Source organism: Nipponia nippon, unplaced genomic scaffold (assembly GCF_047370975.1).
Source record: "Nipponia nippon isolate SJK-2023a ecotype South Korea unplaced genomic scaffold, ASM4737097v1 scaffold_4, whole genome shotgun sequence".
Lineage (NCBI taxonomy): Eukaryota > Metazoa > Chordata > Aves > Pelecaniformes > Threskiornithidae > Nipponia > Nipponia nippon.
In genome coordinates, this window is record NW_028262358.1 from 37315684 (window position 1) to 37343285 (window position 27602).

At 39.4% G+C, this 27602-nt stretch overlaps 1 long non-coding RNA gene across 5 annotated transcripts in view; it reads right to left on the minus strand.

Annotated features, from left to right (window-relative positions):
- Positions 1 to 22757: 22757 nt before the first annotated feature.
- The window catches only part of LOC148053258 (uncharacterized), a 37551-nt gene continuing 32706 nt past the window's right edge, over positions 22758 to 27602 (minus strand). For all 5 annotated transcript variants that reach the window (XR_015708600.1, XR_015708599.1, XR_015708595.1 and 2 more), the window contains one exon: positions 22758 to 24283. This is a non-coding gene — a long non-coding RNA (uncharacterized LOC148053258). The remainder of the gene's footprint in view (positions 24284 to 27602) is intronic.

A 27602-nucleotide genomic window follows, 5' to 3' on the forward strand; every position in this document is an offset into this window, starting at 1 on the left:
CATCATACCGTGAGGACTGGAATAATTTAGCAGGAGGTACTGTGAGATACCATTTCATACTGTAACTTCAGAGTGAGCTATAGCCCACAGGTTAACACTGCAACCAGAGGTCACAAAGACCTGAACCTCAATGTGTTTGCTAATCATTGAGATATTGCAGAAGGGGAAAGAGGGGCTCAATATAAGATGCAGAATCGACAGTCAGCTGGGATTTAGGCTCCTTTGTAGATTTAGCCCTAAACTAATGCATAAGTATTCTGTAAGTAAAAGTCAAGGACAAACTGTGCTTATTCTACAAAGAAATTGGAATTCCTCGAGGTAGAAATTTTTAAAAGTGAATGATGGTGTCACGTGTTTGTGTTATGGAAGAGTTCATATTTTTTTCCAGGTCAAGTTTATATAGGAGGAAAAAAAGACAAGACAATCAAAAGGAAAAATAAGATCAAAAAGAGGCCATTACATGCTGGTGCTCTCAAAGACTGATGATGTTTCCTATCCCATCACAACTAAGTAAGTTAAAGCCAGCAGTGAAAACTGATTATATTCTACACTTTAAGAAAAATACTAAGAACAATGAATGCTTCACTAAGTGTGGGATGAAACAGGCTGGTGTGGGTTTATGGTTATGTATTCACAATCTCCGTAATCCACCACAAGATTTTCTGTTACCTTCCCAGATCCTTAATGGGAACAAATTGGAAGTTGTGGCAGAGATTTTAAAGGTACGTTGTGAGTTGTGTGTGCAGTCCACTTGGTGGAGAGGCAGTGTTGGGTGGCTTCCTGCTCTCAGGAGTCTGATCTTTGGGGCATAACCTCAACTGGAGGGTACAGAGCAGTGCAGAGAGAGGCCAAGTAGCTCATGTGCCTGAACCCGGCTTGCCTTTGCACTATGGACTGCAGAGCACCTGACCTCTAAGTGAGCTCGTGATGAGATCTGCAGTGCTTGACAAGACTCTGTCTGATTTTCAGCTGTTTACAGCTTGCTTGCTAATTTCTCTGCCCCTCTGAAGCCTGCAGCATAGAGATAACCTGATTATTAATTGCCATCTTGTCACCATCAAGAGGTCTTGGTGGTACTTGGAATAAATGGATGGCGTTCAGGGAACCTGAGTCCTCAGCAAAACTAAGTGTGAACGACAGGGGGAGTCTGTACCGTGAAATGAAGCCAGATGCATCCCTTATCCATCCTGAACAGGCCAGCCCGGTAGCAGGAGCAGTCTAGCCACAGCACAGTGTCTTAGCTAGCTAGCCTTCCAGACCAGCTATGCTAATAAGTCTGAGCATAGCTCTGACAAGGCTGATTTCAGGTTCACAGTTAGGATTTCTGAACTCTGCCACACAGTGCTGTGTAGATGTATTGTTTGCCTGGGGCTAGCTTGGGGCAATTCACATGAGACTGCACTGCACTAGGCAAGTACTCCCTCTCTCTGTGGAAGTTGATGAACTTCTCTGTATCCCAGTCACTTCATGGATGAGATGGAGGCTCTTGGAAAAGGGTCTAATTGTATCTTCTTTTGGCTCTTTCTCTAAGCGCAGTTTGTGTTTCCTTGTTACCTGGTCACATGGGAACTCAGAGCACAAGCGCCATTCAGGGCTGAGTTAGAGTGGCCAATCAGGATAAGAAAACTTACACGCTGATAATATAGCTACAAAGAAATAATTATATAGAGCTAGATCATGCCCTCAAGGCATAGACTTGTATTCGGAAGAGTTTTCCTGGCATGAATCGGATGTACTCTGATACTTGGCATGCACAGTGAAATGGAAAGTGCTACAAAGGCTGCTGCATCATGCCTCTGGCTGAACCTTCCCTCCTCGGACCACCCTGGCTTCCCAGCAGAGCAATTAGGGTGCAGTGCTTGCATTCCCCTAAGCACCTGGGCTGCGAGTGTGCCCGACCCATGTGCCGCAGGGGAAAGCTCCTTATTCCTTCCCCTTTTGCTGTGACCGTGTAGACAAGCCAGGGCAGAACTAGCCCTGTGTGGTCAAACAGTGGTGCTATGCTGAGAAGGTCCAGAGGAAAGAACAAAGTATATTAATTTCCTTTCCAAAATGAGAAGCAAACTCAAGATCTTACTGCTGTATATCACATTGTGTAAATAAAGCTGCATGACTGCAGCTCCCTTGCTGTCTAAGTCTTCATAGCAATGAAGTGTTCTAAGAAGTTAAACAGGAAAAAAACCAAGAACTGCGACCAAGTAAATCTAAGGCAAATCCTCACAGCTGAGCAGATGTGGTCCTCACAATACAGTAAACGTACTTTTAGCTTGGCTATTCAAAATGTCTTTTTTTGTTTTACATTTTGAAAAATAATAACTGCAAGGCTCCAAATGAACGAACAATGCCGAAAAACAGTTATTTAATGGACCATGAATTATGGGAACAGGAGTGAGAGAATAGCTTCAGCTATTATAAAGGAACAGAAATAGGGAAATACATTAATTAGAAGTTAAAATACGTCTAAGTTCATATTCTAGTTTATATTTCAATGCTGAATTTCACACAAGAGTTTCATTACTTTCACTTTGGGGCTTTTCTTATGACCTTGCAAGGTCCTTGGAGTTAGACAAGTTTAAATTAGATTTAAACACCTTTTCATTTCAGAAACTCTTCAGCATGACACATTTAGGTGATAATATGCAGTGAATGTGCTTTTCATAGTTATATCTATTTTATTTGGTTTTGATCATGTTTTATGTAAGGTTTCCTGGATATAATTGTGTTTCTTAGGTGCCTACTAAGTTACTATTGTGGGGTTGCTATGTGATTTCTTTTTAAGAGCATTTTCAAGTAGAGATTTTATTTGTTTTTTCAAGACATAATTACACTGTGAAAACTGCCAGGACATTGCAGTATGTGTCATGCAGTCAGACTTCTATGAATTCAAACCAATCATCTTTACATCTTATACCTTCAAACAATAAAAAGTGCCAGCAAAGTGGCATCACAGTCTGATAGAATATTCAAAGCAAGCAAATCAGCAATATACTTGTTTTCTAAAAGTCCTCTGTCAGCCCACTTCTGGCTGATCTCAACTCTGTTTTCTAGTGTTGATGCAAATTTTCCAAGTGATGGCATGCCCATCAGACTACACGAAAGAAAACATGACAGCCAGCACAACAAACTCTGTAGCAGGTTAATGACCTGTACTAGCATGGCTGTTTTCTTTGTTAGCCATATTTCAAGTCACCCTTTCATTAACACTCTTTACCCCTACAGTTAGAGAAGATCTTCCAGTCTATACGTTGATTTTATTCTTTGCCATTTTAGTATTACTGGGTTATTCCAACAATCTAAGCCGTTTAATAATACACGGAACTTCATCAGTCTGTCTTTTTATTTATCCCTTTAATTATTACTGTAGTTAGTTATTCATGGAAACACACATACATGAGCGATTCAAGAATTGAATGGCTTCCACCATGAAGAAATTATTAAATCAAATTCCAGAAATCTCAACATATGAGAGACATATGGACAGAAAAGAGAGAAGGTGGAAATTGATAAAGAAGAATTGCAGGGAAGACACCGCATTCAAAGACCTTAATGATGTCTTGGTGGAATAGCAGATAGATTTTGAAGGCTAAGATCAGGGAAAATGCATTAGAAGTAGTAGATAGGCATGATCAAAGGCATGATTTTGAGAGCGGGAAAAACCAACATTAGTTCTCTGTGAAATTCTGTCTCACAACCAAAGCAAAATCTCCCACTAAAATGCAATTTATAGTTTTTATTGCTTAAATATTCTGCCAACTCTGAAAAGTAACACTGAAATTCCTATCGGTCAATGATTTGCAATACACAGAGTTAAAAAAAAAAAAAAAAGAAGGAAGGGAAGAGATGGAAGTTAAATCTGCAAGCAAGCTTTGCCATCTGTAACCCAGCCAGATCTTCTACCCTATTGCTTGTCATCGAACAAAACTGTACATGCAGTGTAAGTGCCACTAGGGCTTTACTGATATTTATCAACGATAGATCTGTGTTTTGTGCTTTGTGCACAGATGTGGAGTTTCAACTGAAATGACTTGTCAAAGTTGAAATTATAGTATAAATTAATTCTAAATGAGGTGATATTTTACCACAGAAATGTGCTTTCAAGCAGAAATAGTTCATCCGTGTACCCTGTTTTGTTTCAAGTTACTATGAAAATGTGTTTATTTCTAGATTCACATTTGGAAGCAGTGAGTGAAATAATCCACAAAGAGTAATTTATTTAATGAATTTTGCCAGTCTTTTCTCTGCTGCCCATGAATCTCCACAAATATATGAATTCTAAAAAGCATTCATGATTTTAAACTATTTGCAGATTTCAACAGTTTGCATAAATAATTCTTGCTCTGTGTATCAGTAAAACCAAAATGGCAGTATGGATTACAACTGGCATCTGTAAATAGGAGTTAATTAAAATGTATCAGATGACTTTTTTTTTTTAACACATGTATGTTTTTTCCTAGTGTATGTTTATATCTTGACTACTCTGTAGTGAAAAACATTAAATGCAGTCTATTTAACCTGAAACTAGCTCAGGTATTTCTCCAATGGTGTGACTGTCATGGAGCCAATGCCAACAAAGGCCAACAGCCCAAATGCCTAGGCAGGATTTCTGAGCTTTATTACCTTGCCCTTGGCAGTCAGGCTAGCCAGGGTAAGGCTAGTTCAGATAAACAAGGTATACCCTTCATGTGCACCAGTTCACATAAAGTCACTCTGGGCTAGATTTGAGCTCAAGCAACAAGGAAGAAATGCCCTGAATTGCTCCATCCCAGAAGTAGCCCTGTGTCAAAGTGTCAGACCAGCTGGAGACTAGACTGAGCTTGCTTTTTGTGCTAGGCTTGTCTCTTAGTCACATCGAAACTATTGTTGAAAATCATAGGCTTTCTTCGAAAGAAATCAAGAAGCACAGTTGATATTTTTGTTGTTTGAACTGCTATTTACTCTTACACAGCCTGGCAAAAGGAGGGTAGCACAGCGTCTGGAAGCATCCCTGAGGAAAGTGCTTTGAAGAGCCACCTCCTTGAACATGCTTTCTATACCTCATTTAACTACTTCACACACTCATTTTCTAGTCATCATAGCCACATTAGTTAATAAATTAAAACACTGGCAGCATAGAATACTTTTATCAAACTTGTACAGACACTTATTAGCATATTTACCATGGCCAAACTGTTTCACTTGATTTATTTCGAAGTCAGAAACAGTTTCAGCTAATACATCAGCATTCCAGCTCAACAAAACAGTCTTTATTTCCTCTTTAGCCAAAAATCAAGTTTGTAATATTCTGAATAATGCATTATCTATATCCATCCATCCATTCACCCAGAACTCAATTCTCTTAGGCTGAGCAATGTTTTAGGTTTAAATTTCCCTGTTTGCATTTCTCCAACAGTAAAAAAGATCTTTACAGAACACTGTGAGTCAAAAGGATCTATTTTCATCCAGCATTGGGAAGGGAATTCTCGTTCCCTTAAGTAGGGAAATTTGTATATACTAATCTACAACTTAGATCGGTGTCCCTTAAGCTCTTCTTGCAGTTACTCCAGCACCTATTTCTGTATTAATCTTACCACTTGCGTTTTGCCCGCTAGGCCTCCTACTGCTTTGCTCTTACAGCACTTCATATTTTTCATATTAGCATTAGGAATTTCTACTGCCCTGCAGTGCATTCAAGGCTTTGGGTTTTATTTCACTAATGGGCCCTTTTTGAGAAGGGGATATTATTCAACTTTTAGCTGTGTCTATAGTGGGGCAATATGGTACTCTATTTTTCACCCATGTAAGTATATGCAATGATGGGGGCTTTTTTGTTTTTTTAAATGAACACAGTTTACTGGCCTTTTGGTCTTCCATTGCTTCAGAAATTATACTTCATCACTGAACAGCAAATGCAGCAATCTGTGCAGCAGTTATATAAATCAGCAGGTGAAAATAACAATGAGGCATGGGAAGAAAAAAAAAAAGCAACCCACCAGGCAGTCAAGACCTTGAGGAAAAGATTAGGAGGCAGATAGGAGGAGTGAAAATAAAGGGGATAAAAGAGAGGGGCCTGGGGCAAAAAAAAATGTAAGTTAATACTCCCTCCAAGGTGAGATAGTTGCTTTACCAGCAACCATGTCTGGTCCTCTGACCACCTTCAACATATTTTCCATAGCATCAACAGAGGCCTCATGTATTAGAAGTACATTCAACTTTAGTCCCTGTTCAGACTGGGAACCTTCCTTCTGTTTTCAGAGGCTTTTTTCATGTGGTTGAAACTAAGTGCATGTACAATAGCTTTGAGGCCTGAATTCTGAAAGGAGCACCACTCTTTTTATATGCAAGTAAGCTTGAGAAGTTAGGACATAGGTATTATCTAGCTTAGGTACACAAAGTCATTACTGCTGAAGTGCCTGAACTCCTCACACTATTGCAAGAAGGATTCCTTGCAGGGCAGTGCCAGGTGGAGAAACTATATCGCCTCCATTGTAGCAGTAGGAGGCTACGGTGCAGACAAACATGTGTAGCCCCATGGCTCTTATTTTCTATCTTTTCCTATCTTTTTCTTCACAGGAGTCTGGCTTTTCTTCATGCTTCATGTGTTTACACGGTGCTTTGGAAGGCAAAAGTGTGTGGGGGTGGAAGAGGCAGCTTCAAGATGGTCTTCTCCATCCAGACCATGTGAGGGACGGTATGTCCTGCTAAGGTGCCCATGTCTGCAACATGGGTAGGAGGTGAGTGTGGGCTTGGGAACAGTTTTGGACCACTCAGATAGGCAGCACAGGCAAAGCCAGAAAGGTCAGTGAACTTGCCCAAAGTCATGGGGGGAGCTGGAGATGGAATAGAGCTAAGGTCTTCCAGGATATCCAGACCCTTGGATTATCCTTCCTTACTGCAACAGGAGAAGCGCCAGGGCCTGGGACTCAGTGAGTCAGAGAGAGAAGACATTCAGAAAGTTCATATACTTTAAGTATATGTCTGTGTGTATGCACAGACATATCTTTCAAAAATTACAGAGGTAAGTGCACATAAATTCCTATCTTCTGATAAGAACTTTTCCTTATAGAAGAAGGGCACATAAATTTAAAACTCCAGGGTTTTTTTTGTTTTCTGAACCTAAATGAAAGCAAGCTAAAATGTAACCATGCTGCAACAACAAAGAATTTACATCCAAGGCATGCATTAGTAAGTGAATACAATTTTCATGCGATTGCGGTCATGATGAAGAATAATGCACTGTGATCCTATTGTAGCTTATTTCTGCAATAAATTATAGAAACGGGTTTTCCATCTTTATTTATTTCCTAGACTTCAGGGGTTTTTAAATCTTTGGGAACACTGTACATATAACTAGCAATGTGTAAAATATATCTGTATTTACCAACATAACTTTGGAAAGCTTTATTTTTCATCTTTAAACAATACAAATCTGGTCATTTACAGAAATTCAAGAAAATGTAGTTCTTGTAGACTGTGTGAGTCATGCTCCTGAGATCCTTATGAATTATATTGCCCCTCTCTCATAGCTCTACTAAAATTCTTCACTGTCTTACTTCACTGTGCTCTGTTCTGCAAATTGTAGCCAACCTCAAATTTTATAGGTATACATTTTTATATCTAATGGTAGTTTTTATTGTTGTGTTTATTTTATTGTTACTCTATACTAAATCTTATTGCACTTAATTTTTCAAATGCTGTTGAAGCTCATCAAAACCATCTCATTCAATTACTCTTCTTATTTGATCAGGGACTCCTGTTGTTAGTGGTCAGACAGACAGGGAGATGTCAGCCTCCTCCCCTCCATAGTTATTCATGCAGTCCTTTTTGATTCTGTGAAGGAAGAGAAAGTACCTACCTTGCAGATGGAACAGAGAAATTCTAACATTTCAGAACTTAAAAAAAAACAAACTCAAAACTTAAAAAAAATATAAAAGGAAGCATATGCTAAATTTTAATGTCCTCATAAACCTAGTAAACTTACACATTAGCATCTTGAGCAAATGGGCTCTCTGGACTGCTAATGGCAGTTCTGGAAGCAGTTTGAAAAATCAGGAAATTTCCAACGCAAAGGAGAAGTACCAGCCTCCTTCCAGTGTTTAAAAAAGGGAGAGGTGACATTAGCAAATATAAAGAAGTGGACTTGATGTTTATCTTTTGCAAAATAATGAACTAATTTGTAATGGCTTTCCATACCAAGATTACTGCCTCACTTTAAAAGTGCCCCACTAAAATCTGAGGAACTACTGACTATAAGGCATAGTAAAGGCAAAAGCAAGTAGAAAAATATTTCAAGAAAAGAGATGTTAGCCCTAAACTATTTTAAACTCAGGAAAATGAACTATCACAGGTAGGAGCGATGGAAGATTCATCTATTTATCGATTCATTCATTTAACTTCCTTTTGAATATTGAAGCTATGACTGAATGAATTTATGAAATTCAAAAGGCAAAAGCTTTCTTTCTAAAACCTGCAAATTCTGAGCATGCACCAATTTGCGTGTGCAAAGCTAGAGGATCTCACGAACAAGTACAAGTATGCAAGTATGCAAAACAAGCACTGGCATCTGTCATTTGCCATTTCTATTAACAAGTGCTTAGAAGTCCAGTCTGGGAAGCCTTTGGAGATTCAGTCTGTCCAAACAGCAAATAAGTAACACATATGACACTGATTTCTAGGAACATGAAAAGCTTCTCCCTGCCTCATCCCTTTCCAAGACATGATGAAAAGACTTTCAAGGCTTTAAAATGAATGTGTTTAAAATGTCAGAGAAACCGGACTGTTGGATCTGTTGGATATTTCATTCCAACAGGGGATGTAGTTTTAGTTATACATAAAGGAATATAATCAGAGGAAGGCAGGTTTATGTGTTTGTATGTATACCTAAACCGGATCTCTTGGAAACTAGCCTTGCTAGCTTCTTTCATTCTCTCCAGACACCATCTCTAGTTTCCCTGTCTTTGTTTGGAATAGCCTCACATCCCAGCTGTCCTTTATCAGGTCTCTCTGCTTTCTCAATAACAATGTATTGACAAAAACATACTTTCTCTCGTCCTTCAGAGCTCTGTCTTTGCCCAAGGCAAAGAAGCAAGGGCATAACATGTGGTCCAGTACATAAAAATATACTATTGCCTTAAAAAACCACCCCTCAATAATAACCCTTTTACTATTTAAAAATTCAAATTAATGGTATATCTTTGTGAAAGGTAATATATATAGTACCTATGTGTGGAATTACTTAAAATCTCCATTTATTTTATCTTTGCTTGGTAAACATCAGTTTTGTTTCTCCTCTCTGCTTCCCCACACACCAAAGAGGCATCCTGATTCATGGTATTTGTACATCTATCCACTAGTGCAGAAGCCGCAAATAGTTCAGAAATGAGCTCAGCCTCTCTGCTAAGCCTGTGGGCAGGAAGGAGTGGCTGGTAAAAAGGAAGTGCAGCTTGAATCATAGCTCTCCATTTTGCTTGATGAAACATGACAGGATATGAGGCTAACAAATGAGTGGCCCTTTCTTTGTATGGTAAGCATACAAAGTTGTGTTAGCAAGATTCATCTGTTTCTCATTTGTTGCCCTTTCACCGCAGCGTGGGGGCTCTGAATTGTTATATGTCTTTGAAATAAGCTTTAGGCATCAAGCTGGGCACGTGCAAACTAAGAGAACCAAAATGCAGGGCCATTCCCCTGTTGAGCACTTTTGCTGCCGCTTCCTTCCCCTACTCTCACCAGAAGACCTGTATGGGCATGGAAATACCCACTGCTACTGTCTCATCCAGCTTCTGCTCTCAGCCCCCAAGCAGCACTCACCAGGCACCCAGCTAGGGGAGCAGCATCCCTGCAGGCGTCTTTGGCTGTCCTGCTGCGATTACCCAGCATGTTTGGGAAACTTCTCCCAGGTACCTGGCTTCTGACAGCTAATTCTCACCAATTACATTATGTCTCACTGCTAATCTACTGCTTGATCTATTTATTTGTCCATATGCTTACTCATCTAGCTTCCCATTGACACCTGACATATTAAATAACTTAGCTAACCCTTTCACTGATATGCTGCTCTCTGCTACTTATCTGTTGAATCAATTCATTGTTACTTGCTTTTTTGTTCCTCTAGGTAGCTGACTTAGATGGTAACTTAACTGATTCCCTTCCTTTTAAACAGACATTGTTGCCAACTCTGCTTCCTCAGTTAATCATTTCATTTAATCTGTTAGTTCCTTTCTGTCAGCTGCTAAACTGTGCTTTTGACTGCTTGAGTCCCACCCTGCAGACTCACTACCCTGTACATTTGCTCTCCTGGCATCATCCCCCTAACAGTTTTCCTTTCTATTACTCTCTTTCCCCCTTCTCCTTGGTCCTTCATTTCCCATAATTTCTTTTATGTCATCTGTCATTCGTAATGTCTTTTCATTTTCTTCCTTGGACTATGCATACCACATCACACCCTTGACTACCATTTTGCCTCCCAAAGCAGTCCTTCCCCTCCTTTTATCATCCCATTATTTCTCATCACCATATATAAAGATAATGCAATTTCATAAATTATACTTGAATTACACTTTAAATATGGTTTTTTTGGTACTTGTAATTGTCACCAATCCAGAGTTTGGAAAGTTTGCAATGTGACCATCAGCAACTGTACAATACAGCTTAATTATTAAACCTGGATTGGAAGAGCATTTGTATGAAGCAGAAGAGCTGGAGGATACTAAGAAGTCAATAAAAGTATATGAATCCCTGGTAATAATATACAGAAAAGCAAAGCAAAAGTTAATTACTAGAGCTGATGAATAGATCATTTTAAACTTGTCAAAATACCCTTTTGCACCCAGTCTGCAAAACAAACAACTTTTCCTTTTGCAATAAAATAGAAAATTGAAAGCAACTATATTTTGCCTGTTCCCCCTTTTTTTTAATTTTGAATTTTCCTTTGTTACTGAATGTAAATAGGGGAGTGATCAAGTTTCTCCCTCTCTTTCTGACCTCTGTATAATTTTGTAAAACACCTATAAGTTTTAAAAGTTACCTAGAGGAAAAATAAAGATAAAGTTGGTGATCTTCCTGCTTTATAACTTTTCCAAAAGTGGTAGAAAAATTTCCAAGTTAGAAAACCCAAGGGTCTGACAGATTTTAAAGAAAACAAAATTCTTTGTGAAACTGGATTTATTTAACATAAATTCACCATTTTAAAAAAGAAAAAAAAATACCAAACCCATAAGAAATTCTCCTTTTGAAATTATTGCTCCTTTTATTTTTTTTAATTCTCTACTGCAACGCAGTATTTAGAAAAATGAAGTCAAGCACCCTTTCAAACTTTTAAAATCTTGAGTAATCTACTCCAGCTTTATCGAAATTTTAATTTCTAGAGATTTTAAAAAGGACAAGATTTCCTCTCTTCTGGTGCCAAGCCGAATTCTGAAATCTCAATAATGTTTTCAAAATGCATTCTTTTTATAGATCTAGTGATGCATATGGTTTACAGGTCATCCTTTTTGCCATACCTTATTCCAGTGCAAATTCATTTTATCTGAAATAAACCCTCTATTTTTCTTGCAAAAATAAATGTACTTTTTATTGCTTAACATTCTATGCAGATTTGAAATTTGTAATTTTATCTACTTTCTGAAATTGTAAAGCAGAATAAAAATAGTTAAAGATGGTCCTGAACAGTATTTATTTTCAGTTTGGTTACTCAGTGAGCATATAAATGTGACATTAATGTAATGGGACTGTTAAACCACTCACTGCCTTTTGGAATTCTGTCTTTTCTTACTCTCAGTCCTTATCCTTTTTTCTTGACAACTCAAATTTATTGTCATGATAATTTTCCTGGATGGCTCAGCTACAAACACTTTGAGGAAAAAATGGGTTTGATTTTTACTTCCTAATTATTTTCAAGACTGATAAAAGTGGCTGATAGCTGAGAGGAGCTAAAGTTCCAGGGATCCAATATTTTCCCACAGAATCAATAGTTTTTTAACAGGGAATTAATATTACTCATTCATTGATAACTTATTGGCAAAGATCAGCATTTCTAAATATCTCGTTCTGCCAGTCTTTTGTTGTGGCTTTTTTATGTTCTTTAAAAAGGCCCACTCTTAAATAACCAAGAAAATATGGAAACACTCAAGGAAAATATTTTCTTTTGTTTCCCACTCAATTTCAGAATGTCTAGTGATAGCTTGGGCAAACACATGAATGTCTGGCTTGGTGCTGATGTTATGTGTGAAAGTAAATTGAAGAAAAGCTGATGTAGTGTGAAGACATCCAGCAGAGCAGCTATTAATGCAGATAAGAAAGTTTATCATTGCACAATGGTAAACCAAAGAAATGTGTGATTCAAATATGGATAACATCTGATTGTTAATTAATGAGATTTGTACTTGGGGGGAGAGTCTGAAAACTCTTGCTTTAAGCACAAAACTTGTGAATAACAAGCCAGTTCTACAAAGTAAGCTGGAGACTTTTAGTGATAAACCATGGAAGTTAACATAGATTCCTGCTGTTTGTAATCAATAATTTATAGGGTGTGATACAATGTTTTGGAAAGGATGAGTTAGAAAAGAACATGGTGATTGTAGGGGGCTGTACCATGCCATTGCAGCCCATGCCTTGGGCTACCATAGTAAGGTTGTAATCTTAGTGACTTTTGAGCTTAGATATTACTAGAAGCTTTTTCCTGGCTGTGGTTGCTAAGAGAAAGAAGAGAAAGACCTGCTATGACCTGGCCTATACCTTCAAAGCAGGAAAGAAATGTGTTCTTTCAGCACAAACGTGCATCTGAAGAACTGCAATGAAGAAATATAAGGGCTCCTTGCATCTCTGCTCTACAGTTTCTTAAGCCTGGACTTTGGGCCATGCCCACCGCTGAGTTCATTAAAAATTGTCCATGTTCATTACATGTAAAAGCACCAGCTATCCAGCTGTACAGAAAACAGAATCAAAAACTGAGAGAAAGAAAATACTACTTCTTTCCACCCAAATCCTGTGGGCTTTACTCATCAAAAAAATTCTTCTACTGGCTTCCATTTTCAGTTTCTCATTTGTCCCTGCGGTATAGTACAGTCATATCCAACTTTTGGGGCTACATGGATCTACTGCTGATTATCAAAGCATTGCAGCTGCTGCGCCTTACTAGGATGGGATCATAATGTGCCCTCAGAATCAGCATAACATTATCATTGATTGTGCCCTTGAGAAAGGGAGGTCTCCACTCCTGGTGTGCCTGCAGTGTGATAAAACCTGCAGTGATGTGGGCCTGATGACATTTTGACACCATTTTCTTCAGGACATGTTTTAGTTCCCTTGGGTGTCTTAGAGTGTGATTTGCCAGGGATGTGAAGTAGCAGCTGCATGTAGGGCTGTACAGTGTCCCAGTGCTTCTCCTAGGCCAGGATAGTATGTACAGAGATGTGCTGTCAGGGATGCCTGTGGCTGAGCTGTAATAGCTGCTATCAATGATACTTTGAGATCTTCTGATGAGAAATACTGCAGAAAAGCTAGACATTATTACTAGTTTTAGCTCTGTGAAGAAATGTGTACTGTCAGACTGTGATGGTGTGATTGTAATTGTTCTATATTTTAAACACTGGCTCCAGTCAAGACACACACATCCTCCAAATGCCTCTGTTTCCTTCTTTCTACAGTTTTCTGGCATGCTTGTAGGTAGCTGTGTAGCAAAACAGACACATTGTTCTCCAAATACTGTAAATTCTCAACATGGAGTAGGAATAAAAAGAACTAAAGTTTTCTTTTGCCACTGTCTTTAAGAGCATTTTCCTAGCAAAATTGTTCTAATCTCTGAACACAGGCTTCACATTTTCCCTTCTAGTCATTACTGGAAACAGTTCATGTATCTGTTATATAAAAGTGGGTATTTTACCTTTTGATTTTTTGTGTTTTAATTAGGAAAATTCTTCTTTCTTTATCTCAGCTCTTTGCTGCTTTACAGTCCTGTCCTCAGTGTTGTAGTTATTGGAAGGATATATTTTCTTATGCTCTGAAAGAAAATCTTTAGGACATGATTTTCAAAAACATTTGGCATTTACGTAAGCCTGCCTTCTCTGATGTTTATAGCAGAGAAGATTTTCACCATTGATGAACACTGGTAAATATTCCTCCCCTTGGATTCATTTTGAACTGTGCTTGTTCAGTACCACTGCAGATAAGAACGTGCATTTTTTTTTTCAGACTACTTCACCTGAAACAAAGGAGAACACTCAGTAATGAAATAATCAAATCCTATATTCTCATTCACTGTGTCTCTATGGATCAAGAAGCTCTGAGCATACTCAAAGCCAAATGCGCTGGCTACTTGCAATGTTGAACTCCAAGAACGCCTTCAGGAGTGAGATGATGTTATTCCAGCTGGTGTGTCATACAGGCAAATGCCAGTCACAGCCGTACTACAACACCCAGGCTGCTTGTACATAGCCAAACAGAGATGATGCTCACTTGGGAATCACCCTTCCAAGGGTGCTCCATGTTTACCTGTACTGTAGCTACTCAGCATATATTCAGGTCATGAGATAACAATGGATGCTCAGTACTAGATGGTGAGGCAAGTGTGACCATTGCTGTGGTGTGGATAGGTGTAGTGCATGGGAGCCTGGTGGATTGTGAGTTTCTCTATAGCCTTGCTGGGTCATGACTTGGGTGGCCTGTGGGATCGTAGCATCCCTCAGCACTAGAGAGACCATGGACATGAGCAGGTCCTCCTAGAGCTGTTTTAAGGGTTGGTGGTGTGGATGCAGACAGCGCACTGCAGTGTCTCAGGGCAGACCTTCAATACTTCTCAAATACCAGTGTAGCCATAATAGCTGGCTTTTTGACTCTGCTAAAGCTTTGCAAAAGGATCTTCACATGGGTGTAACATTTACACCAATCCTAAATTTCACAGTGGTGAATATCCTGTCTCCTTCTACAATACTGCACCTGAAGTAGACCATAAAATGGCAGCTTATTAAGTGTCTGATAATCTAGTGAGTAATCCTATGGTCCTGCACAATTTAGGATTTGTCCTCAACAAGGCGGAGGTGGGAGACAGGGAGCAATATTGCATTGATTTCTAATAACTTGAGAAGTCATTTGGTAAAACAAGGAGAAAGAGTAAAGCAAAAGGCAATGACCACAGCTTGCAGCTTGGAAGACTCAGTCTGGATAGAAGGAAAAGCATTCTTGAAAATATGAAGCACAGCTTTGGGCCAGGTCACCAGGGAAGTCATAGACTCTCCATCCATGCGTGTTTTCATATGCAGCTTGACGAAGTCTATGTGACTCGGTCTTTTGACAGCCTAGAAATCCTGTTCAAAGATCTGACTGGATGAGCTCCAGAGGTCTCTTACAACCAATCATAGAAGCTCTTCTTATTTTGAAAAGGCCATGCAAAAAGGTATCATGAATCCACTTCACCTGAAATATTATGAAGCATTAATATACTGTTAATTTGTCGTCCATCTTCACTGACAGTTAATGGAAAACATTTAATATTGAACATCCCCAAAACTTTTGACTCTGGTGCCTTTCACTGTAAAAGGTCTACCTGGAATCTGCAGCACATATTTTATTGTAAATGTAGTCTAAGTATTGGTCTTATTGCTCCATGTTTCCAGATTCCCCAAAATATTCAGCTGCATATGGCCCATCCTTTTTCTCTCTACATCTGTAATTTATTGAAGAATTTGAGGCAGCATTCAGAAAAGAGATGGAAAGCATCATGTCACCTTTCCCTTTGAACAGCTTTGAATTACTTTCCTGTAATCATTACTGCAGATTAATGCCATCAAAGAGCAGTTCTGCAGCAGATAAAATGAACAGCTTCTGATAAATTTATCATTATAACAAATCACACCAAGTAGGATTTCTATCCTCAGCTTGCAGAACATACGAATGATTTTTTTCCTTTAAATTTTAAAGGTTTCCCTAGCAGACAAGGGCAACCTGAAAGTCAGTATGAAAGTCCTGAAGGCATGCTATTCTGGCCATGCTGGGGGAAACTTAATAAAATATATTTGCCTAAAATTTGGACTGTTGTACTGTATCATTGTGTTGAAAAGGAAGTCATCATAAGTTTAACAGTCTTTAGAGACAATCTTAGTGCCTAAATTATGAGTTTGGGAGCAAATACCATTAGGGAATTCTGTATCATTTTTTAGTTTTGTTTTGCTTTATCCTAAGTCATCATCACTTGCATTAAGTAGGATTTAGGGGGCTTCCTGGTTGCACTGTGAAAAAAACCAGATACACAGTAAGGGTCTCCAGGTTTCTCTGCAGAGCAAAATCTGCTGTGCATGGCTCTCTGCCTTTTATCTCTCACCCATTCCTCTAGCCATTAAACATTAATGACTATTGAGTGACTCAGAAGAAGGGCAGGGGGCACTTCTGGAAGAAGTTCAAGTACTCTATTGATGAGAGCAGTACTAATACCTGAACAGCACAGAGGATGCTAAGAGGCATAACCAGTCATATTCCTCCTTCTACACAGAAGAAGGAAAAAGAATATTAATGCTAAATAAAGGAGAAGGAGTGATCATTTAGGCTGAGGCAAAAGTACAATGCAATCAATGGGATTGCACTACTAAACGCTATGGACCTAACATGTAGCACTGTAAAGACAAAAAGAAGGTAATATGGGACTGAAATCTGGACTGAAAAAGAACACCTGAAACAATTCTTGTGCCTGCTTCTTTGCAGTCCCAGTTATATGATGTGTTTGTTGGTGACTGTGGAGAAGTTGACCTGAACCTGGAGGGGCCTCCTGCAGCGCATACTCCAGCTTTCCCACCAGAAACACACAGCAGCTCCCCTCACCTACCATCTCGCTGCATTCCACCCTCTTTCTTCATTTCTCTTTTCTTTTTTTTCCTGATATGACAGGCACATAGCACACTGAAAAGTTCATTAATCTATATGGCTGCCAAGTGATAAAATGATTATTACAACACATGTACAGAGTCTTATGCTATGTTGCTGTATAGTATCATTAAAGAGGCAGTAATTAAGTAGCATTTAACACCTTCTCATAGCATCATAGTTCTACATTTTCATTCCAAGCTTCATTTTTCAGTTAAGTATAACTCAGATAATTCCCTTTAGGTCTGACATTGGTTCAATTTTATCCCTGTCTATGACATAATTGAATTGGATAATTCTGTCAAAAATCTCTTAGCCATTTTTGATCTATCCTCAAACAGGGTTAATCAAAGCATGCTTCATTGGTTTCAGAGAAATAATCAAATAACTGCAAATTTTGTGATTAGACCACTCAAATTCCTTTCATAGTTGGCAGGTATATTGTCTTCAAAGAGCGTATGTCATTTTTACATGTTAGAAGAGTTTCAAGGAGCTGAGTTGCAAGGAGCTGAGGGAGGAAAATATTTCATGTGCACTCTTGTTGCTACACTTCTCGTATCTTCGGGATAGCCACTGGGAAGCAATGGGGCTGAAGAAAGGATCTTGGTGTTATAAGACTCTGAGTTCTAAATCCTGGTTTTAGCACCAACGAAGTATACAGCCAGGAACAAATTATTTTACCCCTTGGTCTCCATTTCCCCTCTGTAAAATGGGGATAATAGTATTTACAACCCTTGCCTGACTCTTTCACATGAATCCTGGGGATGTTAATGAAAAAATATATAGCAGGACACTGTACTGTGAACAACCAAGGCATTGTAACAATGATATGAGAATATCTCTGAAAAGAAACACACCAGTTTCCATAACAGAGTATGCCTTTCCAAAGATCACATTTTCTTATTAACTCTGTTTCTATAGATGGACACTCTGAAAGCATGAGAGTAAATAGGTGAAAGCAGACAGAGAGTTTTCATCTCCAAGCGTGATGCCAGCTTGTTTTTCTTCCTCAGATCAGAGGTTTAGATAATCACACAAAAGTCTGAAACTATGCTCTCCACCTTTCTTGTGTTTCTCCATTGCCCAGCAATGCAAGGCAAAGAAATCTGGCAGGGTAAAAAGGGGTTTGCAGTTTCTGCCTTTGATTCAATTAATTTTCTGTTTATTTTTGTTTACCTCATCTCTTGGCATGTTTATATCCCAAATGTACTTATCTCATGAAAGGTGGCCCAAACTGGGGTGGACTTAGGAGGTGGGGGAGATTCAAAATTGCACGTTACTAGTCAGAGTTGCACAAGTTACTAGTCAAAGAATGATAAATTCATACTTTGAAAACATCTGCACTCAAAGCTTTGGCATGTTTTTCTAATATGAGAAATGAAACAACGTGTGATGCCTCTTTATTCTTAGCTAACCCTATCCATGCACATATGTACCTCAGTAGCTATACCAAGTCTCAGTATTGTTGGTGGCTTCTGCTTTGCTGTCATGTCCTTCTGGGGTTTTTTTTGGATTTGATTCCCCGTTCAGTCTGTGCCCTTGAAATTTTTCTTCCTCCTCTAACCTAGTCCTTAACATTGACACGGAAACTGAAACAGGTCTTAGGCAAACTGTTACTCAAGTATTTCGGGAAGTTCTGGGAGGGGTGTTTCACAGCAGTACATCAGTTGACCAGTGCATCAGGGAACCAATCTCTGTCCAGATGGTGAGATGAACTATTTTTAACAGAATTTATCTTGCTCTTGTGCACTTTTCTCTCCCAATATAGTGTCTCTCATGAAATCAGGATCAGGCCACTCTCTGTGGCATAGAATCATAGAATCGTTTAGGTTGGAAAAGACCTTTAAGATCATCAAGTCCAACCATTAACCTAGCACTGCCAAGTCCAGCACTAAACCATGTCCCTAAGCACATCCCTAAGCATCTTTTAAATACATCCAGGGATGGGGACTCAACCACTTCCCTGGGCAGCCTGTTTCAGTGCCTGACTACCCTTTCAGTGAAGAAATTTTTCGTAATACCCAACCTAAACCTCCCTTGGCACAACTTGAGGCCATTTCCTCTCGTCCTATCACTTTTTACTTGGAAGAAGAGACTGACTCCCACCTCGCTACAACCTCCTTTCAGGCAGTTATAGAGAGCGATAAGGTCTCCCCTCAGCCTCCTCTTCTCCAGACTAAACAACCCCAGCTCCCTCAGCTGCTCCTCATAAGACTTGTTCTCTAGACCCTTCACCAGCTTCATTGCTCTTCTTTGGACACGCTCCAGCACCTCAATGTCCTTCTTGTAGTGAGGGGCCCAAAACTGAACACAGTACTTGAGGTGCGGCCTCACCAGTGCTGAGTACAGGGGCGCTATCACCTCCCTGGTCCTGCTGGCCACACTATTCCTGATACAAGCCAGGATGCCATTGCCCTTCTTGGCCACCCGGGCACATTTTTGGCTCATGTTCAGCCGGCTGTCAACCAACACCCCGAGGTCCTTTTCTGCCAGGCAGCTTTCCAGCCACTCCTCCCCTAGCCTGTAGCGTTGCATGGGGTTGTTGTGACCCAAGTGCAGGACCTGGCACTGAGCCTTGTTGAACCTCATATGATTGGCTTTGGCCCATCAATCCAGCCTGTCCAGGCCCCTCTGTAGAGCCTTCGTACCCTCCAGCAGATCAACACTCCCAGCAAACTTGGTGTTGTGTGCAAACTTCCTGAGGGTGCACTCAATCCCCTCGTCCAGATCATTGATAAAGATATTAAACAGAACTGGCCCCAATACTGAGCCCTGGGGAACACCACTTGTGCCTGGCCGCCAACTGGATTTAACTCCATTCACCATAACACTTTGGGCCCAGGCTTCCAGCCACTTTCTTTACCCAGTGAAGTGTATGCCCATGCAAACCATGAGCACCCAGTTTCTCCAAGAGAATGCTGTGGGAAACAGTGTCAAAGGCTTTACTAAAGTCCAGGTAGACAACACCCACAGCCTTTCCCTCATCCGCTAAGCAGGTCAGCTTGTCATAGAAGGAGATCAGGTTAGTCAAGCAGGACCTGCTTTTCATAAACCCATGCTGACATGACATGATCTGCTGTGGTATCTTCTCTTCAGTTCCATCTTCTTTTATTAATGCTTTTTGTCCATTATCTTCATTAAAAAGAAAATTAAATTAAGGCAAGCAAAACTGAAAATGAACCACATTTTCCTGTTAAGGGGAGTATGAAGTAGATGTACAGGGATGAGTATAAACCGGCTTTTGGAACAGGCCATTGCATAAAGAGATCTTCCTCAGAAAACTGTACAAGCATTTTTTTCAATGTGATGAGGCACAACTCCCTGTAAGCCTGGGTCACATTTTTTGGTTCTACCAGGCTTTGTCTTAACAGCTCAGGAAAATCACAGGAGTGTATCTGCAATGAAACATCATCCCTTTCATGATTACACAGTGGGCTAAACATGACATATCATACTCTGAGGGCTAATAAGTGCAAATAGCAGAAGGAAAAAGATGAAAAGAGACCTTATGTGTGTTGCTTCATATGAGAGACAGTAGTCTGATGTAGGTAAAGTATTAAGAACAGGCTACTGAGTTCCTAATAACTCTTTTGCAGAAGTTTCTGTGGTAATGAAATAAAGTGATCCTGAATGGTCTTTATCATATAGGCTTTCCTGAGGAAGTTAATGAATCACAGAGGACTGGAAGTTTCCCTGTTGTGGGCTGTTTAAGCATCTGCTTCTAAATGTCAGGACAGGACAGCTGTCATATTTTATAAGTGTCCTTATAATATATATATGTATTAGTCATTGCCAGAAGCTGCCATTTCAAGTGTGGGAGCAACTAGTTTCAGGATTGATTTGTGAGGAGTCTTTCTTGTTCTCATACTATTTTTTTGGCTACTGCCTTAATGATGGGCTTTGTTCAGAAAAGCATAATGCGAGAGTGCACTTTTTGCAGGTTCAATATGAGTTATAAAGAAATAATGCAATTGTTCATCCTCCATCCACCCACTGGTCACTGACAAGCTATCTGAAAATCAGGCTAAGTCTCAAATGAGTTTTGTGGTCATTTGTCATGCACGTTGGTACAGAGTATTTGCTTGATCTCACATTTCTAGAGGTGTTTTTCTTCTCTCCACATCTGTCTCAGGCAGAAGTTAGAAATACTTCCATTTTCTGTTCTTAAAGGAGACTGTGAAAGGAAGACTTGGTTATTTTCCCACTGAATTGCTTTCCACAGAGGGGAGGGGAAGGCAGAAGGAGACACAGAGAAACACTTGTTCACTTGAAGCAGTGAAATTTGCCTTCTGGTTACATGCTTCTGAACTATTTCAGTCCACTTGTCCGTTCAGATGTGGATGGCTGTGGGCAGCTCACCGAACAGTTCAGAGGGCAGCAATATGAGGGAGGCAGGAGAGGAAGGGGATCTGCCAGATCCCCCTTTGCTACTGGAAGTCACCAACTTGGGTGGCATTGCACTACCTTACTCTGGGATCCAGCATGTGTTTCCCAGCACTCATGGTATCATTGGTGTACATATTAGTTCGTTCCCATTTCTTTGATTTTTATTCTCTTTTTTTTTTTCTGTCAAGATTGATCTTTAAGCTTATGGGACTGAATACTAGCAAAAGCTGAGCTCTGTTCCCAGATGTCTCTTTTTGTGTGGCCTTACAACAAGGAACTGAATTCACACCATTAATGTCCCCACCTGCCATGGTGCTATGGAGGCCAGTGGGTCCCTGGGACCACAGTGATGGAGCCTGGGCCTGTCCCACCACCCAGCCAGGAGTAGGGCAGTCAGGGAGCACCAGGAGCAGCCCCAGCCCCAGGCACTGGGACATGGGCCTGCGGGTGGACCTGACTCAGCGGGGCCATGACCAGGCAAGGCAGGGCTGTGGGGAGTTCAAGACCAGCCATGTTGTGTCATCGCTGGGGCAGGGACTGGCAGCCCTGGAGGGCTGAGATGGGGTCCTGGGCTGTGGAAAGGTGGGGAAAGGCTGTGAGGGCCAGTGAGGCCTGCAAGTGCCATGACACCATTGAAAAATTCAGTAATAATATATAAAGGCCTCTCACAGACTGCCTGGTGTATAACTGTGTTTATGGTCCTACGGCTCCATCAAAACAGCACCGGTGTTAGAAATTCTGCCAGGAGTCCTGGGGGCTGGTTTGGCAAATCCACAAGCTGTGCCTGGCCAGGGATGAGGGGGGAATGTTGTTTGGGGTCATTCCCAAGACCCTGTCACCCTGTCACCCACTGCTCCCCATCCCAGTCCCTGTGCACAACCAGCGCAGTGGCAGACACTGTTCCAGGGCTGGGGAAGGGGTGGTGGGGGCCTCTGCCCGCTCTCCTGAAAGGAAATCTGCTCTTCGCTCCCAGCTTCTCTTGTGTGCATGATGCAGCACTGTTTGCCTAGCGAGAGCAAATATTTTGCAAGTAAGCCACAAAGTCGCTTCTCCAGTGTTTACAGTTTCTTTTTGCAGGAGCACTGTAGACACGGGAAAGCTTACTGTGAAAAACAGGCTGTGCGTACTGACATGAATAACGTTGTGAGGTGCACTCATGGCTAAGCTAGAAAACACTCATTTTATTATTAACACAAAATAGCCATTGTACCGGTAAGCATGCTTGTATGGAAGTCATTTGGACCCAAAAAAGGATTTGCCTCCAGTTACTATGATTCAGTCCTCCAAGTTGGAAGCAGAAATAATGCCATGCCATTTAGGTAACTAATTATCAGTCTTTTATTATGAATAACAAATAGCCACTGTGACTGCTTTAAGAACAAATCACAGCCTAAAATATGTCTTCACAATGTATTTGTAAAAAAGTAAGAAATAATGAACATAAGCCAAACTAATTATGCAAGATCGGTAAGCAAAAAAGATACTTAAGTCATGACAATAGCGTTTTCACAATGAAAAATATGAACTACGATTCACCTTGATCTGTGGTGGACTTCCCATGGGCCTGAAACACTTAAGGGATGATGACTCTTCATTCACTATAAAGTTAAGCACAAGTGAAAGCTTTAGAAGGCTTGGAAAGAACTAATATACTTGGGCACCATATCAAAAGAATAATAAATGAATAAGACACAAAATAGTAGTTGTTATGGTGATGAGGTCTGGTGACCTGGAGGGAAGGAAGAAAAAAAGAAATAATTCAAGGATTTATTAACAATTCCCCTTTCTGCAGTTTGAAATCTTCTGTTTTCCTCCCTTTTCCCTCTTTCTTTTCTTCTTTTGTTTTTTTTCCTTCCTTGTGTGCCATATGAAGTTTCTAACACCACAGCAGAGGTACTGAGGAGCTGGATTACAGCTTTGTTCGTGGTTGAGGATTCTCAGTGTGGGATCCAGTCATCACAAAGTGATTGTGGGGCCATAACCGCTCTTGAGCAATAACAAGACATCCATCAGGGAGCCACCATCAGCACCAGGACACAGGGTCATGCCAGAGGGTCTCAGTCTGTTCTGCCTCATTTCTGACACTGGCCAGTGTCAGATGTCCCAGAGCAGGTTAACATGGTCTCCATGATGAAAGGACAGCCTACCTATGGGGAAACTAACTCAGAACCCATAATGACTAATGTTGTGAGCTTGGGAGTTTATAATCCTCCTGTTTAGCTTAACTTCTCTAAGTGTTGATGTTATTCCCTCTCTGAGTCTTTCTCAGTTCTGCAAAGGTCTGGAAATCAAGGCATGGGGAGGTTTTCTGCCCGAGTCTGAACTCTGCCTCAAGTCACTGCTTTTAAATATTATCAAGCAGTGTCCTGTTCTTATATTATAACAAAGTTTTCCATTTTCTTTTTCAGTAATATTTCATATCCTGAGAAAGTTCTTTATTATTTGAGTTTCCTTTACAATCTTAATCACTGTTAATGTCTCCACAAATGATGCAAGGTTGCACCCTTGGGGAGAAATAATGCACTAATATTCAGCAACAATCATATAAATGTTTCCTCCTTTGAAATTACCCTAATCTGGCAGACACAGTATACAGTACAGATGCAACTTGGCTTTGACATTGGATAGCTGAACTCCTCAGAAGATGCTTGTGTGGATATGTGTGAAGGATTATGAGTTTATTTGGTATCATGATCTTCTGAAAAATACCTGAAAGGAAAGGAGACACATGCAACTGACCTTGTCTTTTACTGATAGATTGCAAACATTTTATTTTTATTAGCTTGTTAGGACACCGGGACTCAGCTAATGGTTTTATAGTTAAACAGAGCAAGTGTAGTATATTAATATCCCACTTGTCCACACCAAATTAATGGCCTGGAGACTGTGAAAGCTTTATGAGAGATCTGGGCTGTACAGTGCAATTTAAAGCTCCCTTCTCTTCAATCTTTGGTGTGGGTGCCTTGGCTTTCAGAGTGATGGAGGAGTCCGAAGTACCCGGAACACATAAACCCCTGAGTAAGGAGGATTTATTGTGGTTAAGTAACATATGGCTATGCTGAAATGTGTGATCCTGAAAAACAGAAGAAGAGAAGAAAAGAATGGTATTAAAGGCAATTTTCCCTGTGAGACATGTGCAAGTTCACACAGTCCTGCAATCACTGAAACGAGCTGTTCCAGTACCTCCATGAAAATTCACATTTCAAGCCCACATTAGTCTTGGATAAGGTTCTTCATGTTCTGCTGCCAGGCAATTATATCACTATGAGTTTCGCTTTGTTTTCTTTTTTTAAATATGTGCCCCTCAAATTAGAACTGAAACATTTAGAAGTGAGAATATGATCATTTGAAGGTAAAAGTGGAGACCTATATAAATTAAATGTTAGGAAAATGAAACTATATTCACACAGTTTTTAATATGCCCTTGCCTTCTGTCATCTTTTTCCTATAACGCTGTTAATGTTCAAACAATTTTCATTCAGTAGAGGAAAGAAACAACAGAGTGGCTATCACCATGCACCACTATGCATGGTCTGTTGACCACCTGGCTCCAGGTCCTTTGTATGAACAAGAGAGGTTAACTGAGGACAGTGTCATCCTAGTAGCCAAGGTCACAACATTAATTGGTAAAATAACTCAGTGTTGTGCAAGGTAGAACAGTATGGTCCTAAGTTTTGAGCCAGCTCCACTAGTCATGATTTCTTCACACACATTTCAAGACAGTTTAAATTGGGGATGATTTGTGCTCCCAGTAAAAAATGTAATTGCATCTTGTTTTAACTTAGTAAGTCTAGGGGAAACTACAATGAAAAAACTACACTGCCAAATTAAAGGGATGGAGCCATCTGTGTTGTCTGAATGTGACACCACAAAGAGAATATAAATCTGCTATAAATGTAAATTCTTTTGCTGTGCTTCCTTATTTTTTTATTTTTCTCCTGCTTGAAAATTTCTGGTTTCTCCATGCTTTTGTGGATGGTAAGACAGGTATATAGAAGCAGATTTTAAAAATAAGAAATAGATTCTCAGGGGCAGGTGTGTTTTCATATGATACCATCCTTGCTTTTCTTTCCAGAAACATGTACTCTAGAGAGAGACAGGAAATGGATCACTAAGGGTCAAACGTTCTATAGATGTAAATCAACACCCTTTTCCTATTAACAATGAGGTGGTGGAAACTGACTTTTTCAATCAGTTTCCGTGAGAAGTTGTTTTACTATTCTTTCAATGAAGTATTACAGATATTAGCCACCTTAGAAGGAATCTGCCTTTTTGGTGTCTTTCCTGAGAGACAGCTATCACTACCTATATTGCTGCATACTTTTCAGTAATTTGTGCTTTATTTGTCCATAATGAGATTCATGACCCTTCTCAACTTTATTGTGATGTTGTTACTTCTTAAAAAATTCTGTCCTTTCTGTTGCAAAAGTTTAGGCTGCAAGCTACTTACACACACGCGCCTGCACGCGCACAGACACACACACACACACACAGCTCTTTATATATCAGTAGTGCAAACACATTGAATGAATGAGTTTCTAATAGAAAATACAAGTTTTACATCATAGTACGTAAAGTATAACTATCATGTATATAACAACTTATGACAATATCAGATGCCTCTAAAATGGAATTTTGGTTTTTGCAGTAATTTGCATGGAATACAGATTATTTTATTTGAAGAGGCCTGTTATTTCAATAGCAATTTAAATTCACAGCACTTTTAACAAAGTTAGACTTTGTGTGTGATATTGCTATTTAGACATTATAGAATATATATACACACTAAACACATATATAAAAGTAAAAAATGTAAACTTGAAATTATAACACACTGGCATTTAATTAGAAAATCTCTTTCAATGAGGTTGTGAATCCCATAATGTTGTGTATTAACTCATCACATGTTTACGCAGAGTTAAACATAATATTTTACAGTTCAGCTGGCAGAACAATTTAAAAAGAGATAAAGTAAAATTGATCACATAAGTCTTTCTTCTGGGACTCAAAATGCTTTACATATGTTTTGGTACTGGCTAATGGTTGTCTTCAGCATTCTTTTGTATTAGCATTCTTCGGTATATGAATCCCACATTTCAAATGTGATTTCAAAAAGGGTCATTCCAGGAAAGATCCTGGAGTACAAATTAATGAAATAGTAAATATTATCAAGATTTTTTTCTGTAAAATTAAAATTAGACATGTTGATTTTATCTCTTAGAGGAACATGTCCTTTTAAAATATTGGATGGAAAAATAATTTGTAAAACTTTTTAATGACATTTATTTATTTATGTACATGTATATATAATGTACATATACGCACACAGAGGATCTACAGTGACAAACACAATAGGATTTCAAAATTTTCACGCTCTGAATGTTTTTGTTAAGCTTGCCTGATGAGTTATTCTGATATGACTTCTAAATTGCTTGTCAGTCCTATAGTGTTCATTCTGTATCACTTCTGCTTCACAGGATGCAGATAGTATGAGATGGTTAGGGTATGCAGAGTGTTTGGATATACAACCTATTACCCACTTCTTTCTTGCTTCTTTACTTGCTACTTCTTTATTTGCTACTTCCTTACTTGCTGCTAAACACCGCTCACCTGATCTTCTTTTCTTTTTCATTATGGAAGTGATATTTATATACCCTGCAGCAGCAAATTTGAAATGATGCATAAGATTAATTGGATTTTGAATACTGCACTAATAATTATCTGTATTTCCAACATGCAAAGACATCTAACAAACTAATGACTTCTCTACAAAGTTATATAGGATCTCTGGGCATTCACACAGAACAATAGCAGAGTTATTTATCTATTACAACTCTTAGATAAATAAGAGTTGTATCCTAAAAGACACATTTCAAAACATTTGAATTCATAATCCAGGCTTGCAATAAAAAAAGAATAAAAACACATGAGACTGACTCATTGAATCACTACAAAATATCACACAGTATCTCTGTGGGGATTGTCTGGGAGAGAAACAGAGAAGTATCAAAAATCTTTTCGGAATTGGTTAAATTTGAGTCACTCTGCTCCATTTAAATGCACAGGTAAGCTCAGAAACTTAGAGTACTCTGGTGAGCTTTAAAAAATAGTTCAATCCGAACAAGATTCATAAAAGTAGAATGATTTGGTCTCAGTTATACACACGGTTGTCTATGACAATGTACATTCTGGAATAGCTAGCAGTTTACTATACAGTCAGTATTCAAATACTACTGAGGGAATCATTCCTCTGACAGCACTTGAGAGTTGGGCTTTGTATTTCTACAAGGATGTTATCCAGATATTAATATATTTGGAGACAGAATATTACCCTATGTAAATTAAATTGGCTCACTATTAAAAAAATATGGAAAATTTCAGTTTGGCAGCCA